Raw genomic sequence first — 18,785 nt, 5'->3', positions numbered from 1 at the left:
CTTCATCAACAACGTCATTTCTTCACATACAAGTATGTGATTTTGTGTTTTTTAGAAAATTCTCTGCGAGTTAATAACTTTGCATGCCCATATTTTTTGGTTTTTTGTTGTTGTTATCTATTTTTACTAAATTTTATCAATGTATATTATGAGTACTTTAGGAATTGAAAGTTTATTGAAGTGTTAGTCAATATTTATAGGTATGTTATTCGAAAACATAGGAACTTTTATGATTAGGATGATTTGTTATCATCATTGGATATCTCATAGTTTACTCCCTTTAATGTATGTTTTGCCTTGTTGTTTTGTTGTATCCTTAAAATTATATTGATTATTTTTCGTTTGCCATGTATATGATCTCACTTGGACATAGCTTTTCGTCCTTTTAATGTTTTTTCTTTTTTTCCTTCTCATTAGTCTGTTCTAAATATTTTTTGTGTGAGTTATGACTATTTTCGGCAAGCTTAGTTTCAAAAATATGAAACAAAACCTACTCTAAATAAAAGTAAAATCTTAAACTTTCAAAAGATAAGTCTATTAACATAGATTTGTTGTCCTTCATGTCCCAAGTCATTGTTGAGCATTTGAGTTATCTAGGTTAGACTCATTTTTATTTCTTTAATGTTCGAGAATATTTCTTTAACGTGAGTCTAGAGTACTTTCATAATGCAACAATTATACATACATATTTCTGAAAAAATCGTAAAGTTGCATTGGTGAAGCATCTAGAAGAGCCTTCAGATCTGCAGTTTAATTAAGAAAGAATTTCTAAAAGGGTCAACAATATTATTTTGCTGTTGTTTCAATTTATTTTTCTCCTTCTATAAATTTTGTTAGAGTAACAATAACGAAAAGTGGTGAACGTTTGACCACAGACAAGTAGATTGTCTCTAAAAAGGCTATTTATGTTGTTGTGTTGTACATTTTTTAACAGTCATAACCTATTTATAACTAATATTAATTATCAAAAACATTCACATATTTTTTTCACAAGGAGTTATTCTAACAATAAAATTATCAGATACATACATTATGATAAATTATGTAAAAGATAAAAATGATTAGATATCACGATATTTTTAATCATTAATTATATATTTACAATTTACAATTCTTGAGATATGTGATAATGTCAAATCATGTAATTTTAGTTGAAATGTTCTAAAAACCTACTAAAATTTACTTTTTTTTTCTTATACCAGTCGATTATTGGAAAGATTGTTCAAAAGCTTAGAAAAATTATTAATGCCCGCGCTTACCTAGTCACAATAGAATCGACAATGCAGTTGCTTATAAACTTTTGTTTATGGAGAGATTTTCTCTCTACAACTTCTATGCTTTTAATTAGTTTTTAATTATGTAGGTCAATTGGTCATATCAATAATAATATTATGTTTTTAGAGTACTTTATTTTATCTAATTTATCGTCTCTACAATTTTGCAATTGTAAGCTTCCGCACGACGCCCTAATCACTTTCATAACCTAACAATATCTTGGCTTCTCAAGAATTTCTATGGTGAGTTTAGATAAGGTTTACCTGTAAACAAACGAGACAAAAGAGATAATTAAAAGATTTGAAGAAATCGATAAACTTAAGCAATACGTTGCCACATAAACCCATCTAGATTCTTCCATGAAATAGCTGTGTGTATAAAAAGAAAAACTTATTAAGTGAAAAAATGAAATAATTTTTCTAGTAAAGAAAGGGTTAGCCCAGAAAAAAAAATACAATGAGGTAAAACAGAGAGTTTAGGAATTTTCTTTACAAAGGTGGTTGCCCCTCTCTTGTTTTAGCCAATGATTTTCCAAAAAAAAAAAAAAACAACCCTTGGATTCATGTTAATTTCCTGGTAATTGCTGGATCATTGAACTTGGAAAGCATATATATACTACTGGTTTATTTTTTGTCTGTGTTACTCTATGTATGTATGTTGGTTGATTTTCTCATTGTTGATACATAAAATTTGAGGCGGTAATGATGATATCTTGTGATTCTGGGCTAACTGAATTGGGGATGGAGACTACCGATCCGTATCTTGGCTACCAATACTAACAAAACTTACTTATATTTATGAGTAAACTTGAACATTTTTCTTTAATAGATAAAGAGACAAATAACACCACATGTATCAAAAGGTACTTTTGAGAAATCCAATTTCCATGAAAAACAACAATGAGCTACTAGTTGGTAGACAGGAGCAATAAAATAGATAATAGAGACAAATCACACCAGAATAACACTGCTTGTCTTTACCAGTAAGTTGCTGAAGATGCTGAACATGCTTCTTTCCAAACCTATGTGCCTCCATCGTCTTTTCAGAGAAGGTCCCTATTTTGCATGTCTCACACCAAAATGTGAACTCCCTATTGTTTTCCTTTTCATTAGCTGTGTTGTTTCTCAGGTCATCTGCATTGTTATCTATCAACAAGGATGGTGGATCATTAACGTTTGGACTTGATATCATATCATCGCAAGGACACTCCACAAGCTGGATGAATTTGATTTCTTTGGAAAAAGACCAATCCTCCAGTTTTTATTCTCCTCCTTGCGTTTGTGTTTTTTCCCATGGAAGTGGGCATTCAGGCAATCTTGATTTGTAGTACTTACCTGACAAAGTTCACAATTCCACTCCGTAACATTTTTCACATGCTTGTCAGCAACCTCTTCAGTTAGAGTTATAGCTTTCCGTTTTTCTCCAGAGAAAAAATTGTGTCAGGCTTAGCCTGTATCAACACCAAAAGAAGCACTTCTCATAAATTTAAACACCTCGTATATGGTTTATGGATCTGAAAGCAATGACGAATTCATAAACATTAAATGAATGTATAAAAGCAATAGTAGCTTCTACTAAAGCATGGAACAACGGCCTAGGGAGAACATGTTTTGGAGCACATTAAAATGAAAGCATCATCTGACCCTATTCTGCTCAGCCATGCCAATACTCACCTATATAAGAATGAATGTCATTACTATTGATAACTTTTCATTTATGACTATTTCTAGTCCAGGAAATTATTACGAGGTTTGGTTGCTCAATTTAGAGATGACTTAAATAGCATTCCGGTTATGTAAACTAGTCACCAGAAAACCAAATACATGACTAGACGGAATACCTAAAGGAACAAAATTAGGGAATCTAGGACTTTTTTCGAAAATCAAAACAAATATGATGACACAACAATATCATGAACAAGTTTTGATAATGAAAACATGGACCGGGTTCTCAAGAGAAGAAGAACAAACAATGAAAAACATGAGGAACTAGGAGGTTCTATTTAAGGAGAAGTTTTCCTAAAGGAGAAGTACTCTTCTTGTAGGACTGAACTAGGGTTTCATGTAGTCCTGTAAATAGATAATGAGCAAATGAGAACATTAGCTTTCGCAATATCAAACGAGTTGTTCTAAGCAGAACGCTGCAGAAGAAAGAAGAACTAGAATTAGGTTTTCTTTCTGAAGCTAGATGTTTGGTTAGTTCAACTTAGAATCGTTGATGAGTGGTAATTATTCTAAGTGTGAATCTGAGCTTGTGAGGTTTGTAATAAGAAGTAAATTTGGATTCTCAGAGAGTTTGTAACAAGAAGTGGGTTTGACTTCATGGAGATCAAAGTTAGCCGTTATAGTTAATCATTACAGTTGAGGTACTAGAGTTAGTCCCTTTGATTATTGAGTTGTAATCTAAAGTTTCTCTTTGAAGACGCGGGGAACTAGGAGGTTCTATTGAAGGAGAAATTTGCCTAGAGGAAAACTACTCTCCTTGTAGGACTGAACTAGGATTTCATGTAGTCATGTAAATAGATAATGAGAACATTAGCTTTCGCAATCATAAAATGTGTTTTTTTAAGCAAGAGCAAAGATGGAGCAAAGAAGCAGAATTGCAGAAGAAAAAAGAACCAGAATTAGGTTTTGTTTCTGAAGTTAGGTGTTTGCTTAGTTCAACTTTCTAATTGTAAAATTGAGATTGTGAGGTTTGTAACAAGAAGTGAATTTGGCTTCTCGGAGAGTTTGTAACAAGAAGTGGGTTTGACTTCGTGGAGATCAAAATTAGCAGTTATAGTTAATCATTACAGTTGAGGTACTAGTTAGTCCCTTTTATTATTGAGTTGTAATCTAAGGTTTTTCTTTGAAGTTCAGTGAGCTGTTGTTGAAATCCTACACGTTGTAGGTCGTGGTTAGTAAGGAGGCTTTCCATGATAAATATCTTTGTCATTCTGTTACGTTATTATTTTTGCTATTACTGCAAAAACCTAGTTCTTGTATTGGTTAGCTTGTTACAGTTTCTTCAATTGGTCTCAGAGCAGGTCTTTTCACTTAAAAGGTTCAAACCTTGTAAATGATCAATGGTTGTATAATAACGCCACTATTCAATGGAATATCTTATGAATGGTGGAAGAAGATATGCTACAACTGAATGAGAGAAAGGAATGGGATGTTGCTAACAAGTTGGCAATTCATAACAACGCAAAGGCTAAGAAAATCTTGATATGTGGAATAGTTCCAAATGAGTATAATAGAATTTCAGCATGTCTAGATGCTAAAGTGAGATGGGAGACCCCGCAAATAGCTCATGAGAGAACAAGTCAGGTAAATAAATCATTTATTGATAATTTGAATAGGCAATATGAGTAAAAAATAATAATAATAGGCAGTATGAGTTGTCTAGAATGATGGAAGGAAGGATAATTCAAAATATGCATACCCAATTCACTGCTATCATTAATGAAATCTACTCACTAGGAAAAAACTTCTTAATGCTGTCCCTAAGTTGAAGCAATAACTGAAGCTCATGACCTAGAAACTATGACGATGGATGAACTTTTTGGAAATTTCATGGCCTATGAGATGAAAAACAATCAAGATAAGGAAATAGGAGACAAAAGGAAAGATAAGAACCTAGTCCTCAAAGCAATTGAAAAGGATGATTTCAAGGTAGAGAATGTTGCTTTAATGACAAAGAGGTTCCAAAGAATGTTGAAAAGAGGACATGAAAATCAAAGGAGAAACCCTCAGAAGATGACCGACAAAGACATAAGAGAAGAGTTGTGCCACAAATGCGCAAGCCTAGATCATTTCATCAAATTTTATCCCTTGTGGACTGGAATACAAAAGAACAAACTAGAGAAGGAATAAGATATCAGGAACGATCAGTACATTCCTTCAAATCATAGACTAAGCAATCAAGAGGCTGATTTATCTATAAAAAAGGCTTTTGCGGCAATAGGAAATTCATCAGGTGAAGAATCTGATGAGGGAGGACTTGAAAACCAAATCTTACTGGCAATGGAAGAAACATGGAAGTGTGACTTTCTTGCGCTGATGGCAATAACTAAGTGAGATGATGAAGAGAACCTATGCCAGTCCAAAGAAACAATCATGACACTAATGGCTGGAACAGACTCAAAAGAAGATGAAAATGGCAAGATGTCCAAGGTAAGTTTTCATCAAATTTAAGAAAATATTCATCTTTATTCAAAGAAGAAAATGGAATCTCTATTTTGTACCCTCATAGATGCATATCCCTCAACATGTGCTTAAGAAGAGAAAATGCCAAAAGACTATGGATCTCTAAGAGCAGAAAATGAGAATCTTAATCAACATCTTCATGAACAAATAATTAATGACTTCAAATCCTCTAGGAAAGATAAAAAATATTAAAAACAATGTTCACATGGCTCTGGAGGAAAATGTAAAAGTCTTAAGTAACAACGTGCATTCCATGACTAAAAGGAATAAAGTTCTCGTTGAGGAACTTCAAAGACAAATATGGAATTAGAACAGAATATTGAGACGGACAAAATCCACTACAATGCTTGGTAATATCCAAAACGGTCAATCATCAACTAGACAAAATCTTCAAATTTTGAACACATGAAAATGAAATCCTAAATCCTTCACTGAGGAATACATGTTTCCAACAACCATAGATTATGAGGTTACTTGATATTCATCAAGATTGTTGTCTGTGCATGAGAAACTACACACAGATGAAAGTAAATAGATAATAGATTAGTGATATATTATCAACTTAACTTTGAATTGAATAAATAGCAAACTCGAACATTCTAACCCACTCCATCCATCCACAAAAACAGAGTGAAACAAATGCAAAAAGCTACTTTAAAAACATTATTTTTCCATAATATCAGTAATATCACTGGTTTCAAACTTTTTCACTACTTTATTTGATTTCAAGGTAACAACTATTGTAAAGCTATTAATGTTCAAAACTAAAATAGTCATTATTCTAAAGATTTTCTAACTACTTCTGCATGAGTCGAGAATCTATCAGACTTTATCTCCCACGTAGGTAAGTTCAGAGGGGAGCTAGTAAGGGCTCAAGGGTTCATGCAAATAAATTACATTATTAAATTTACTTTTTATGTATATAAAATATATTTTGACCCCCCCCCCCCTCCCCAAGACTTCTTCGTGTGTTTATCTCTTTAAATTTTGAACCCCTTCATATCCGTCACTAAGCAAGGTCACCTTCCCCAGACCCCACTCGTGAAATTATATTGGATATACATGTTCATACTTCAATTTATAGAAAAAAAAAACTTGAAAGAGTCAATGCATATAACCTTGGTTGATAATTTTAACCACTCAAAAATCAAGAAAGACAACATGTTAAGTGAATGGCATAGAGACCTACTTGTGAAGTAAATCCCTCAGACAAACTAACTATACATATAGATAAAAAAAAATTATCTACTCTAAAAATCAGCAATTTAAGAGTTAATAAACATGACAAACAATAAAGAAGAACACGAACCAGCAAGATTTTGCTAAGGCTAGGTGGCAGCACTTCTAAAATTTCTGCCTTTGGACTTTGATTCAATGTTGAAATATTTGTTTCCACAGCACGGTGGCGAAAATGAGTCTTTGAGATGTGATCCATGTCATGTCTAGACACAGCAGAAACACCCATTCCCAACTTTTCCTTAAACGACATGGAATCAGCTTGATTCTTGAAGAATGAAGCAAATCTATCTCCTCCAAACATTGTTATTTCTCTTTCCATCATAATTTCTCTCCTTACTTCCAACTTCAACATCTGCTTTCGAGCAACCTCTTCTGCGACGATCTCTTTCCTGATACACTCCTTATCAATCTCATTCCTTATTTCATCAACCATATTGCTACTACGGTTCAATGACTCGAGCTCCATCAAACCAACTAAAATAAAAAGGAAGGTATATAAATGCACTTTTACACACAATAAAACAAGTTGATTTTTTCAAGAAAAACCTGCAGGGATGATGAGTTGAGTGGAACTTGAAATCTAATCAGATGATGGATACTCCAACACCATAGGTACAACTGCAAAAAAAAATTGATATTGAAACCTAATTAAATATTTCTAACAAACATTCTTATATTCTTTAAATAGATTGAAAAAATTTTAAAGTTCCAATTTTATGCCCAAACACAGTTGGATCTGACATTTTAGAAGAAGATAAGTCAAACAAAGTTGCAAAATTTTACCTTGGATTTGTTGCTATTGCTTTAGACAAGGTGGCTATCAATAGCTTGTTTCTTCAATCTAGTTCATGTGGCTTTTTCTCAAATTTGAATAAAAAAATTATTTAACTCTTTATTAAATTATTTTGTCTTCTTCTAATTAGTTTAGGTCAAACATATCATAAATTCTATGTAATAAGGTTGCTTTGACCAAAACATGTCAATATGGACACATGTCATAAAGCCTCATGGTAAAATGATTTTCAAAGTTTGAATTTAATAAATATAACTTATTTATTTACTTAACCCAATGATTTTCATATTTCTTTTGGCTCTTTTGTTTTCTATTCCCTAAGTTGCCTTAATTACCAATTGTCTATGAGGTTTGTTATCTAAAAGCTTTTCAATAGCTTCATGTCGTTGGAACCATTTATGTCATGCCGTGTTGAAATTAATATTTATTGTCACATCAAAAGCAAGCTGAATTGAAATGTTTTTCATTGGCAACATGGACTCTATCCTTTTTAATTTTATTTTGCTGGTATATGGCAGACCACTAATGGTCTCCATATGAGACTAAAAAGATAAAAATAATCTCCAACCTTGACAAACAAGTACTTGGTGCATCTTATCCTTTTTATAATGGCGACAGAAGCAGATGAAGAGTTTAAACATTCAAACTTGGCATAGATGTTATGATGTGTTTGAACCTTTAATTTGAATTTTGGCGTGAAAACTTCTAGAAACTTGGCGAAGAAATGGATTGTCCTATCCTTTAAGCCTCATTGACTTCTCACTACAGCTTCACAAAAATATGTATGTCTTGATGCAGGAGATACAAAATAAAAAGGAACTTGATCCTACAAAATAAGTACTCAATGGTATGGAATATGTCAAAAATACATATCAAAATACCTCCTGGATTGATCACACTCAATTTATGAAGTTGACTTATAAATATGACATTACTACAAAAGTAGGGGATGGAATTGCTAACCTTTACGAAGATTTGTGATGATTTGTTTTTTTATATTTGCCCTACCTTTCTCTTCTAAAAAACATTGTTGGGTGATAATGAGTGATTTTGGGATTTTCCCCTACATTTACAGTAACTTACACCACTATAGTGGCCCAAACCAACTACTTTTTTGTCCGCTCGATTTCTTTTATTTCACTTGTAACGATGGGATGTGTTGTTATACTATCATATATTAAAGAATATAATGTGATAGTATCAAAATTAGTTTGATTAATAAATTTTAAAACCCAATAATTAATTTTATTATGTATTTTATATAGTCATACCAACCCGGTCTATATACATGGCTAAACCTAATTATTATATAGTTACTTAAATCAAGTAGAGGAAGTTATTAAGAGGGTTGGAAAGTAGATGTAAGTGTTGTTCGAATTTCAGATAGAAGATTAAGTACCACGCATGCAAAGAAAGATAGAATATTACTCAACAAAGCTATAGTGACACAATTTCATTCTCTTTGAAGGAATTTGAAGTTAGCATCTTTCCAATGCACATATTATTTTCCTGTTTCTGTGAATATGATTCATTCCATAATCTAAAACACCAAACCATGCGGCTAGACGATGAGCAGAAAGTAAGTAATTCACTACATTCTAAAAGGTATAAGCATGAATGTAGTTTTAAGAAACAAAAAAACAAAGATTTTTTTAAAAAATATTACAAATTATATTATCATAAATATTTATAAGATTGATTTTTTTTTTTAAAAAGACGAAGTGTATACATATGTCACGACCCAAAAATGGGTGTGATGACACTCGGGGTATTAATTTCGGCTTAGAAGAGGTTTTGGTTGAATTTTTAGAGGTGCCAAGCTTGATTTAGCCTTTTTAGGTGTAATGTTAGTTTCTTGTGACTTTCACAAGTTTCGGGTCAAGGAGACCTTAGATTCATTTTTGGATGGTTCCATTAAGTTCAAATTGTAGAGTTTAGTCAGGTTCATATATGATTTGTGTGTACAGGGTCCCGAACGAATCCCGAGGGTCTATTCTGAGAATTTTGTGTTGGCTGATGTTACTGGTTCTACAGGACACACGTTCGTGAAGGGTTTTCAATTTCATGACCTTTTCTATAGCGAAAGTTGGTTTGCGAAAGCGAGACTAGACGTTTTTGTGGGGTTTTCTTTAGTGATTTTTTCTTAAGCGGGCCTAGGTCGCTTTTGCAAGATCAGAGGGGGTTTTGGCCTATCATTTCAGGGATTTACTCCCATTTACCCTATTTTGAGTTTGGAAAATCCTTGGAGGCGATTTTTAAGAGATTTTTCATGGTGAATCATTTGCATAGGTCTTTGTAACCCTAAAACATAATTTCTCTTTGATCCGTGGATTTTAATAACAAAACTTGGAATTTTGATTGACAAATGGCTAGGTTTTTCAAGAACATGAGTTCTAAAGTAAAATGGTGATTGCGAGCTGAATTTTACTCTTTTTCCAAAATGTTTCTCATCAATGAGTTCCAAATACCTTGAGTAACATTTTCAAGTAAAGATTTTCGGGATTGAATTTTTTGAGTTCATTTGACCGAGTTTTCAAAGTGTATGGTATGGGTATTGTTATTTCCAGAATGTTATTGTGATTACTTGATTAGATTAGATTGTATAGATTCAGACATTGTTCGGAAAGGAAAGGCTCAAGTCGTGGATTGAGTTGTGATTGAATTGATCTAAGTGAACTTCTAAACCTTGTAAAACTTGTAGAATCTTGTATTTCCCTTTATTGCGTCTGGGGTGATGGGTGAAATTATTCCACTTTATTGATCTTAGTTAATAAAATGGGTATAAATAAAAAAGGCAATGTGTTGATAGTTGTGCTTTGTGGATTGCCTTGTTGTGGACCCTAATTTGTTGATTGATGAAATAATTTGATGGCATCATTGTGGACTTAAATTGCTTGAATTTCTTGTCTCTTTCCTATGGTTTGAAATTACTTATTTACATTGACTTATGTGCACTGTGATGAGATATGTGATGATCATGCTGAAGATCAATGGTTCTGACAGGTGATACTATATAAAGCCGATGACAAATGGCTTCGGCTAGTGATATTGTGCCAAAGGGAAATGGTTCTGACAATTGATACAATATAAAGCCGATTGGAAATACTTTTGGCTAGTGATATTGTGCCGAAAGGAAATGGCTTCGGCAAGTGGTTCTATATAAATTCGAAGGGAAATGGTTCCAGCTGGTGATATTGTGCCCATAGGAAATGGTTCCGACAAGTGTTCGATTTTTGTAATTTGATGAACTTGATACTTGTGATTGATTTACTTGATACTTGTGATTGACATACTTGATACTTGTTGGTTATTGAATTGTGATTGTTAAGACTTGTGAACTGTGTATTGTAAAACTGTTAGGTTGGGTTTAATACTTGTTGGTTGTTCACAATTCAACAACCAACCCGAGCCTACACCATCAACACGACCAACACTCGAGAACCATTGATGCCCTAAGCGAATCGTTGGCCTGACTCAACTCTCAGCGAAAAACTTACTCAAAAACATATGAACTCAAAAGTAAACTTTACTCAACTGTCTCAAAAGATAATCTCATAATATTTTAGAAATAAAGCATTCAAACTGGCCTCAAGGGCAACTCAAGTCTACAACATAACTACTGAAATGAACAAGACTCATGAATTACTACAGTCTATCTATCTATCTATGAAGCCTCTAACAACTACGAGGGATGTCAGGAAAGGACCCCTGATCATCCCAACAAACTGAAATAACATAAATAAATGAGGGATCCTTTGGAAGCAATGAGGCTCACCAAACAAATCTGGAGCTCGAATGGAACAACGAAGCAATGGTTGGTGATCCTACTTACTTGTATCTACATCATGAAAGATGCAGGCCAAATGGCGTCAGTACATGGAATGTACGAGCACGTAAGGGGAACACTGAACATAACCTGCAAGCTTGAACTGATAAAAAGGAAACATACTCATATCGACTCTCCTCAACCCAACCTCAACTCATTGATAGTCAACTCAATGCAACATAAAATGACGATAAAAATACAGTTTATATAAAGCATTTAAAACATTAGATAACAACTCAATGTATTTAAAAATACAATAATAACTCAATTTTTATGTAAAGATACAAAATAACTCTGTTTGGGAGATTCTCTGACTGACAACCATCACTATGAGCTATGTGATGATACAATGTCTCTCCCACACTGCCAGAAGTTTCATATACCTTGTCGGGGTATAAAACTTATCAACTAACTGGATCCACTAAGCTATGCTTAAAAAACAATAAGGTATCATCTAAAAAGTATGACCCTTTCTACCCACGTTGGCTACATGGTTTATGAGGAATTTGAGTTATCTGAACTCATCCCCATATCGGTGCTCAATATTATTCCTAAAATATAACTTAGCTCATATATTTAACATTTCCTCATCCTCAACTTTGAGATTATTACTCAAACGATTTCTCTTAAAAGAGATAGTACTCAAAACTCCTCATGAACTCCTTCGGAAATCGGTGCTTCCCCTCATTTTAAATGTGAAAATATTTACTCTTGGGAATACTTAGTTCCCATATATTATTTTTGAAAAAGGAACCCAACTCTCCTCATCCTCAAACTCAAGTACTCAAGTCTTAAGAGATTGTAAAATACTTCTCAAAATAAATCGAAAGAACTCTCAAGAATTTGCTCTTAACTTTACCTTGAATTTGAGTTATGAATTCAAGGGTTATGATTCATGTTATGAACGATCTCTCGATGTTTAAATGTAGTTTAGAATAGTTAGAATCAGTAGGGAGTGAAGGTATACTTTAAAAGAACTTAGACGGAGCAAAGGATGGAAAAAGGGTGGGGGCAGGCGACCCTGAACTTCAAAGGCTCCATTTTGGTGCACTGCTGGGGTGGCGCGCTAGCCCTCCTGGGGCATCAGTGGCGCATCACGCCACCCCTCCCCCAGAATGACCCGACGATTTTTTTTTCTCGTTTTGTGACCCTAACTCACCTAGAATCGATTGTTTTCCTCAAATTTCCTTAGATTCAATTACTCAATACAAGTACACAATAATCTACCCACTTTTCCTGAAGAGCAACTCTCAACAATTGAAACCCTCACCTCAAAATTCATCAAAACTTTATAATCAAAGCATGCAGAACAAAACCTCAAGAATACCCAGCAAGAAATCAAATCATTCAACCTCAAGAACGAAGTTACAGATGGAATTTACATGATTGGTGTGTGGGAGACCGAACCCAACACTATGAAAGGTTACATACCTCGATCTGGCAAAACAAATCCTCGATTCGCAGGAGATCTTGTTCGTTCTTCCTTCTGTCCTCTTTTCCTCTTCTTGAACTCTCTTCTAAATCCCTAAGTGTAATTTATGATTTGTAAAACTGACCCAAATAAAATTTGACCCCAAAATGTCACTAAAAACGTTTTAATCTGATCGGGTAAGAAAAGACCAAAATACCCCTACTAATTTGGGTAACTTTCCTTAACTGGACATGCTAACTTCAAGTGGACATATCTCTCTCATTCGAACTCAAAACTTAGCAAACTCGGTGCCGTTGAAAAGAGGATTCAAAGACCTTTCCATTGAGCCGAATACAACTAAGATTCTATTGTATATATTTTGATCAAGATTTGAAATACAAATCTAGAAAACCAAATCAAAATTAAAGACTCAAATCTTTCTATTGTTTTCTTGGATCCACAATTAATTCTACGTATTCTCAGGATTGGTATATTAATTTCTATCCTATAGTTTGTAGTTTCCCTGAATCAAGCATAGTATTACAACTCTTTCTACCCATTCAATGTAAAGACGGTTTTTAGTGCTAGTTATCCAGTTACAGAAGCAACCCCATAGGCTTTCACTTTTGCGTCTCTCTAAAATGCAGTCATGGTAAAATCTTGGTTTATTTAATCATCAAGGACTCCCAAGCACAAGAGTTTCCTACAAATCATATATATATATATATATATATATACACAAAAGAGAACCCTAGGCCCGCCTATGTGGCGCTACCACAAACAAGGATTCCTTTTTAATTTATTTATTTCCAAAATTAGTCTTCCCTTTTATGAAAAATTGTGACTGTTATTAAAAGTTTTGACTTTTATGAAGAATTGTGACTTTTATGAAAGGTTGACTTTTATTAAAAGTTGTGACTTTTATGAAGAGTTGCGACTTTTATTAAAAGTTGTGACTTTTATGAGAAGTTGTGACTTTTACGAAGAGTTGCGACTTTTATGAAAGGTTGTAACATTTATGAAAGGTTGTGACCTTTCCGAAGAGTTGTGACCTTTCCAGTAAGGCACAATAAACATTTGTTCACACTACCCTTTGTTGTCTATAAATAGAGGGGTTCCCTCTCATTTTAAAACAATGAAAATTCTGAACTTCTTCTTCTTCTGCACAATTAAATATTTAATTCTGAACTTTTTCTTCTTCTTCTTCTACACAATTAAATATTTGTGTACTTTGCTCATGTTGAGTGGATCACTGACACTATTGTTTTTGTATTATTACACCGGTGAATAAAATCGTTTCATCCTGAGAGGATCTATTGCTTTAAACCTCGGGTACTAGAGGGGAATGACTTCCTTAAGGAAACAATGTGCATTCAATGAGCTTGATTTTTCCTTTCTGTTTCATTCTATTGTTACAGATCCTGATATGTTTTTTTACAGTCATTAATTGTTGTTTTTAAATACATACATTTCTTTACGACTTTCTCCAAAGAAATCTTTTCTTCTCCAAGAGATCAAGCCTAGAAATTTATATGATTTTTTGTTGTTGTCATAATAATGTTAATATTAACAGGAGTAAAAAAAATAGAAAGTCAAATGATAGAACTAAAACTAGCAATTAATTACAATTGTATGATACACAATAATGACTATTCTCTCGCACCAAAGTACTCTTTTGAACTTTTTTCCCTTTATCTGTTACTTCTCTTTCACCCTTTTCAAGGATCCTTAATGTTTTGTTCGTGAACAACTTCAATTCCCAAACACTATCATAACTATATGAAATTTGAATTTCGGAAGATTGCTTTTTAATTTTAAAACACATAATAACTACATATTACTTATTGGTATATCATATGATTATGGAACCTTTGCTCTTGATAAACCCATAAGTTATATATATATATACTGACGAAATTTGCAAAAAATAAAATTGAGAAAAATATTTATGTGACTCTCTAATTAAAGACACTATGTAACCATGCATGCATATAGATGATAAAACTAAACTAACATTGTAAAATCTCAAAAGCAAATTAATGAATCTGTAAAATGAAATTATGTAAACTGGGAGAAAATAGTCGTATGATTTGTAATTTTGCCTTTTCTTTTAATAAAACAAATGGTAAACTACAATTGAATAACCTCTATAATCTTGAAAATAGATTTATATAAAAATGCTATAACATCAAAATATAAGAAAAGTTTTGTTCTAATAAATTTTAAAGAAAAATAATCTATTTGCGCGAAGCGCGGGCCCATTTACTAGTCAAAATAGAAAATGGAAGGATTTTTATTCAACAGTATAACATGATTTATATACTCGTGTCAACCAAGGTGTATGTTGATCTATTCAAAATTTTAATGAAGTTGTTTTGATATCTTATGGGCCACCTAACGCATTTTGTACTGAAAATTATGGTCGTTTGACGTTGACCCAAAACTTACAACTTAAGCTTAACTTGAACAAATCTCAAATTAGCTCTTTCCAAATTAGTTCTTTCTAAATTTAGCTCTTTCTAAGGTGGAATGCTATGATAAAAGTTCTCTAACTACCCAATAAGTAAATAAGTGAAATTTGCTAAAATTTGTGTATTTCTTCCACATGCTTCAAGCAGATTGTGTGACACTAATTTTGAGATACCGCAAACATAAGGTGAAGTTGATTGTGAATATGAAATGTCAATGATGTAATCGGAGGTGCTATGTTTCCCTTTTCCTCAAAACTAGGTAATTTGTTCTATTTTAAATAAAAACAAACAGCAAAACACTAACAAAAATAAAATAGAATTCAATAGGATAAAAGTCAAGCCTATTGAATTTACATTGTGTTCTAAAGAATATTATTCTCCTCAATGTATCCGAGATAATGAAATATATCCCGGTAGAATTGAAAAATTTACTCATCAGTATAGTGGTAATAAAAACTTTAGTGAACAGTAAACTCATTTAACAACATTAAATCACACGAGTTTTTTTTCAAGTGCAAGAAAAAGAAGAGCAGAAGATCAGAAAATAAGAGAAAACTTCTCTATTTATACTTAACAAAGGAGTAGAACAAATGATTCTTGTGTCTTATGAGAAAAAATCACAATACTTCAAAAAAGTTAACCCTTTAAAAAACTCATAACCACCCTTCAATATGAAAAGATGCTATTCAAATTGTAATTTTGAAGAAAAACTACTTTATTTCTCATTTGCACTTTTTAATATCCAACACTAATCACCTCATCAAATTTAGCAATCCCTTGTGAACTTTTGTCACAGGCCTATATCAATCTTTCTGAAATGTCAGATCCCTTCAAAAAGGTCACAACCTTTTAAAAACATCAAAACTCTTAAGAAAAGTCTCAACTTTTAATAAAAGTCACAACTCTTCATTTTCTATTCACACCTTTCAAAATTCAACCACACATCTAACCAAGATCATAGATGAGACAAATCACATCACATGTATCAAAAGTTATCATTCATAAATTTGATTTCCTTAAAAAACAAAAATGAAATAGTATTGGTAGACAGGACCACAAATCCAAAGGTAATATTGGTAACAACAGTTTTACTTGACAACAAAAATAAGCTACTAGTTGTTGACACAATCATTCCTCTTCATTTTTTACACTACTTGTCCTTGCGAATAAAATCATGGTTGATCGTTATCACTTGTACCTGATGATCCTTCCTCTGATTTCTTCCCTGATATCATATCATCGGAAGGATATTCCACAAGCTGGATGAATTGTGGTTTCATTGGTGAAAGACCGACATTGCAGCTTTTGTTCTCCTCATTGCGTTTGTGTTTTTTCCCAATCTTATATGCCTCCATCACCTTTTCAGCGAAGGAACCTATTTTGCATGTGTCAAACCAAAACGTGAATCCCCTAATGTTTTGCTTTTCATGATCTGCTCTCTATCTCATGTCATCCGCATTGTCATCTATCAACAAGGATGGTGGATCATTATTTTTTGGACTTGATGATCCTTCCTCTGATTTCTTTCTTGATATCATATCACCGCAAGGACGTTCTACAAGCTGGATGAATTTTGATTTCTTTGGAAAAAGACAAATGCTCCAGTTTTTGTTGTCCTTCTTCTATTCTCTAAAAGTTGCCTCCTTGCGTTTGTGTTTTTTACCGTGCAAGTGGTCATTCAAGCCATCTTGACTTGTAGCACATACTTGACAAAGTTCACAATTCCACTCCGTAACATTTTTCAGTGGAGCACTGCTTAATGAAGGCTTATCATCAACCTCTTCAATTAGAGTTATAGCTTTCCGTTTTACTCCAGAGTAAATAGTGTCAGCTTAGCTTGTATCAATGCCAAAATAAGCACTTCTCAGAAATTTAAACACCTCGTAAATGGCTTGCGGATCTGAAAGCATTAAATGAATCTACACTTGTTTTGATTAAGGAAACATATTTTGGAGTACACTTTCCTGATTTGGCTCAACATTCACTCAGTTGCCATTGATAAAGTCTAGGAAACAGATATAACCAGAAATTTAAGAGTTAATAATCAGGGCCAACAATAAAGAAGAACACTAACCAACAAGATTTTGCTAAAGCCAGGGGGTTGTTCTTGTGAAATCTCCACCTCTGTACTTCGATTCAATATTAAAATTATTGATTCCCCGGCACGGTACTGAAAAGGAACCTCCGAGATCATCTCCTCAAAGGCCTCAACCTGGTTCTTCAATTTATCTCCTTCACACATTGCTTATTCTCTTTCCATTAGAAATCACACGAGATTTATTGAAGTGCAAGAAGAAGAAGAGTAAGAAATCAGCAAATATATGAAAAATGAGGGAAACCTCTATTTACAGCAAACAAAAAGTAGTATGTTTTCTCTCGTTGATGTTTTATCCTAAAAAGAACTTCATTTCTCATTAACAGCTTCTTAACTGCAATGTTTCTCTAATTGATGTTTTTTCCTAAAAGGAACTACATTTTCATTAATACCTTTTTAAATGGCATGTTTTCTCTAATTGGTGTTCTTTCCTAAAAAAAACTTCATTTTTCATAATACCTTTTAAACGGCATGTTTTTTCTAATAGATGTTTTTTCCTAAAAAAGAACTTCATTTTTCATTAACACCTTTTAAATTACATGTTTTCTCTAATTGATATTTTTTTTCTAAAAAGAACTTCATTTTTCGTTAATACCTTTTAAACGACATATTTTCTCTAATTGATGTTTTTTTCCTAAAAAAGAACTTTATTTTTCATTAACACCTTTTAAATTTCATGTCTCTCTTTCTCTAATTGATATTTTTTTCTTTAAAAAAAACTTTATTTCTCATTTACACCTTTTAAAAACTCAACAATATCACGTCATAAAGCTTAGCAGTGATTGTTAGGGCTGGACATAAAATATCAAAAATTGAATTGGTGAACTAAAACTTTTGATAATTTGGTATTCAATAATTCGATATTTGGTATGATATTCTGGAGTAAACTTTTTAGAATTATGGTATTCGAGTTTGAGTTTGGTATGAGACATTAGTACCATTTGGTATTCGATTTTTTTCTGAATACCAAATTTTTTACTTAATGAAAGTCATATTTCAACATGTTCATTACTCTTTAGTACAAATCCAAAGAGAGTTAAAGAATAAACTTAAACAACTCAAATACACACACACACACACATATATATATAGTTGTATCAATTTGTTTTTCTTGATGTCTTTTTACTTGTTGATATTCTATTTTATCGTGCATCAACATAAAAAATAAAAATAATTGGAGAAATAATATTAACTTTGTAATACAATCAACTGCAACTTCAATACGGTATTATCGAATATCGTACCAAATTAAAGTTTAATTTATCAATTACTAAATAACCGAATCAAAATTTAAAAATTTAGTATATGATATCTACTTTTAATTACCAATTACCGAACTCAAAATTTGAGAATCTCGAACCGAACACTGAACACGCCCCCCTAAATTAATTCTTCCCAAATATCCAACTATTAAAATTAACGAAAAGGGTTTTGTTACCGATGATTAATTAATTATTACAAAAGTTGGAATTAATCCCTCCAAAAGTT

General features: G+C 32.7%; 1 pseudogene; it reads right to left on the bottom strand.

Annotated features, from left to right (window-relative positions):
- Positions 1-16,374: 16,374 nt before the first annotated feature.
- Positions 16,375-17,462, bottom strand: LOC125807212 (uncharacterized; annotated as a pseudogene).
- Positions 17,463-18,785: the final 1,323 nt, after the last annotated feature.

This window comes from Solanum verrucosum, unplaced genomic scaffold (assembly GCF_900185275.1).
Source record: "Solanum verrucosum unplaced genomic scaffold, falcon-dt-bn FXZP01000153.1, whole genome shotgun sequence".
NCBI lineage: Eukaryota > Viridiplantae > Streptophyta > Magnoliopsida > Solanales > Solanaceae > Solanum > Solanum verrucosum.
Note: the sequence above shows the minus strand (reverse complement) of the source record. Positions and strands in the feature narration are given on the sequence as shown.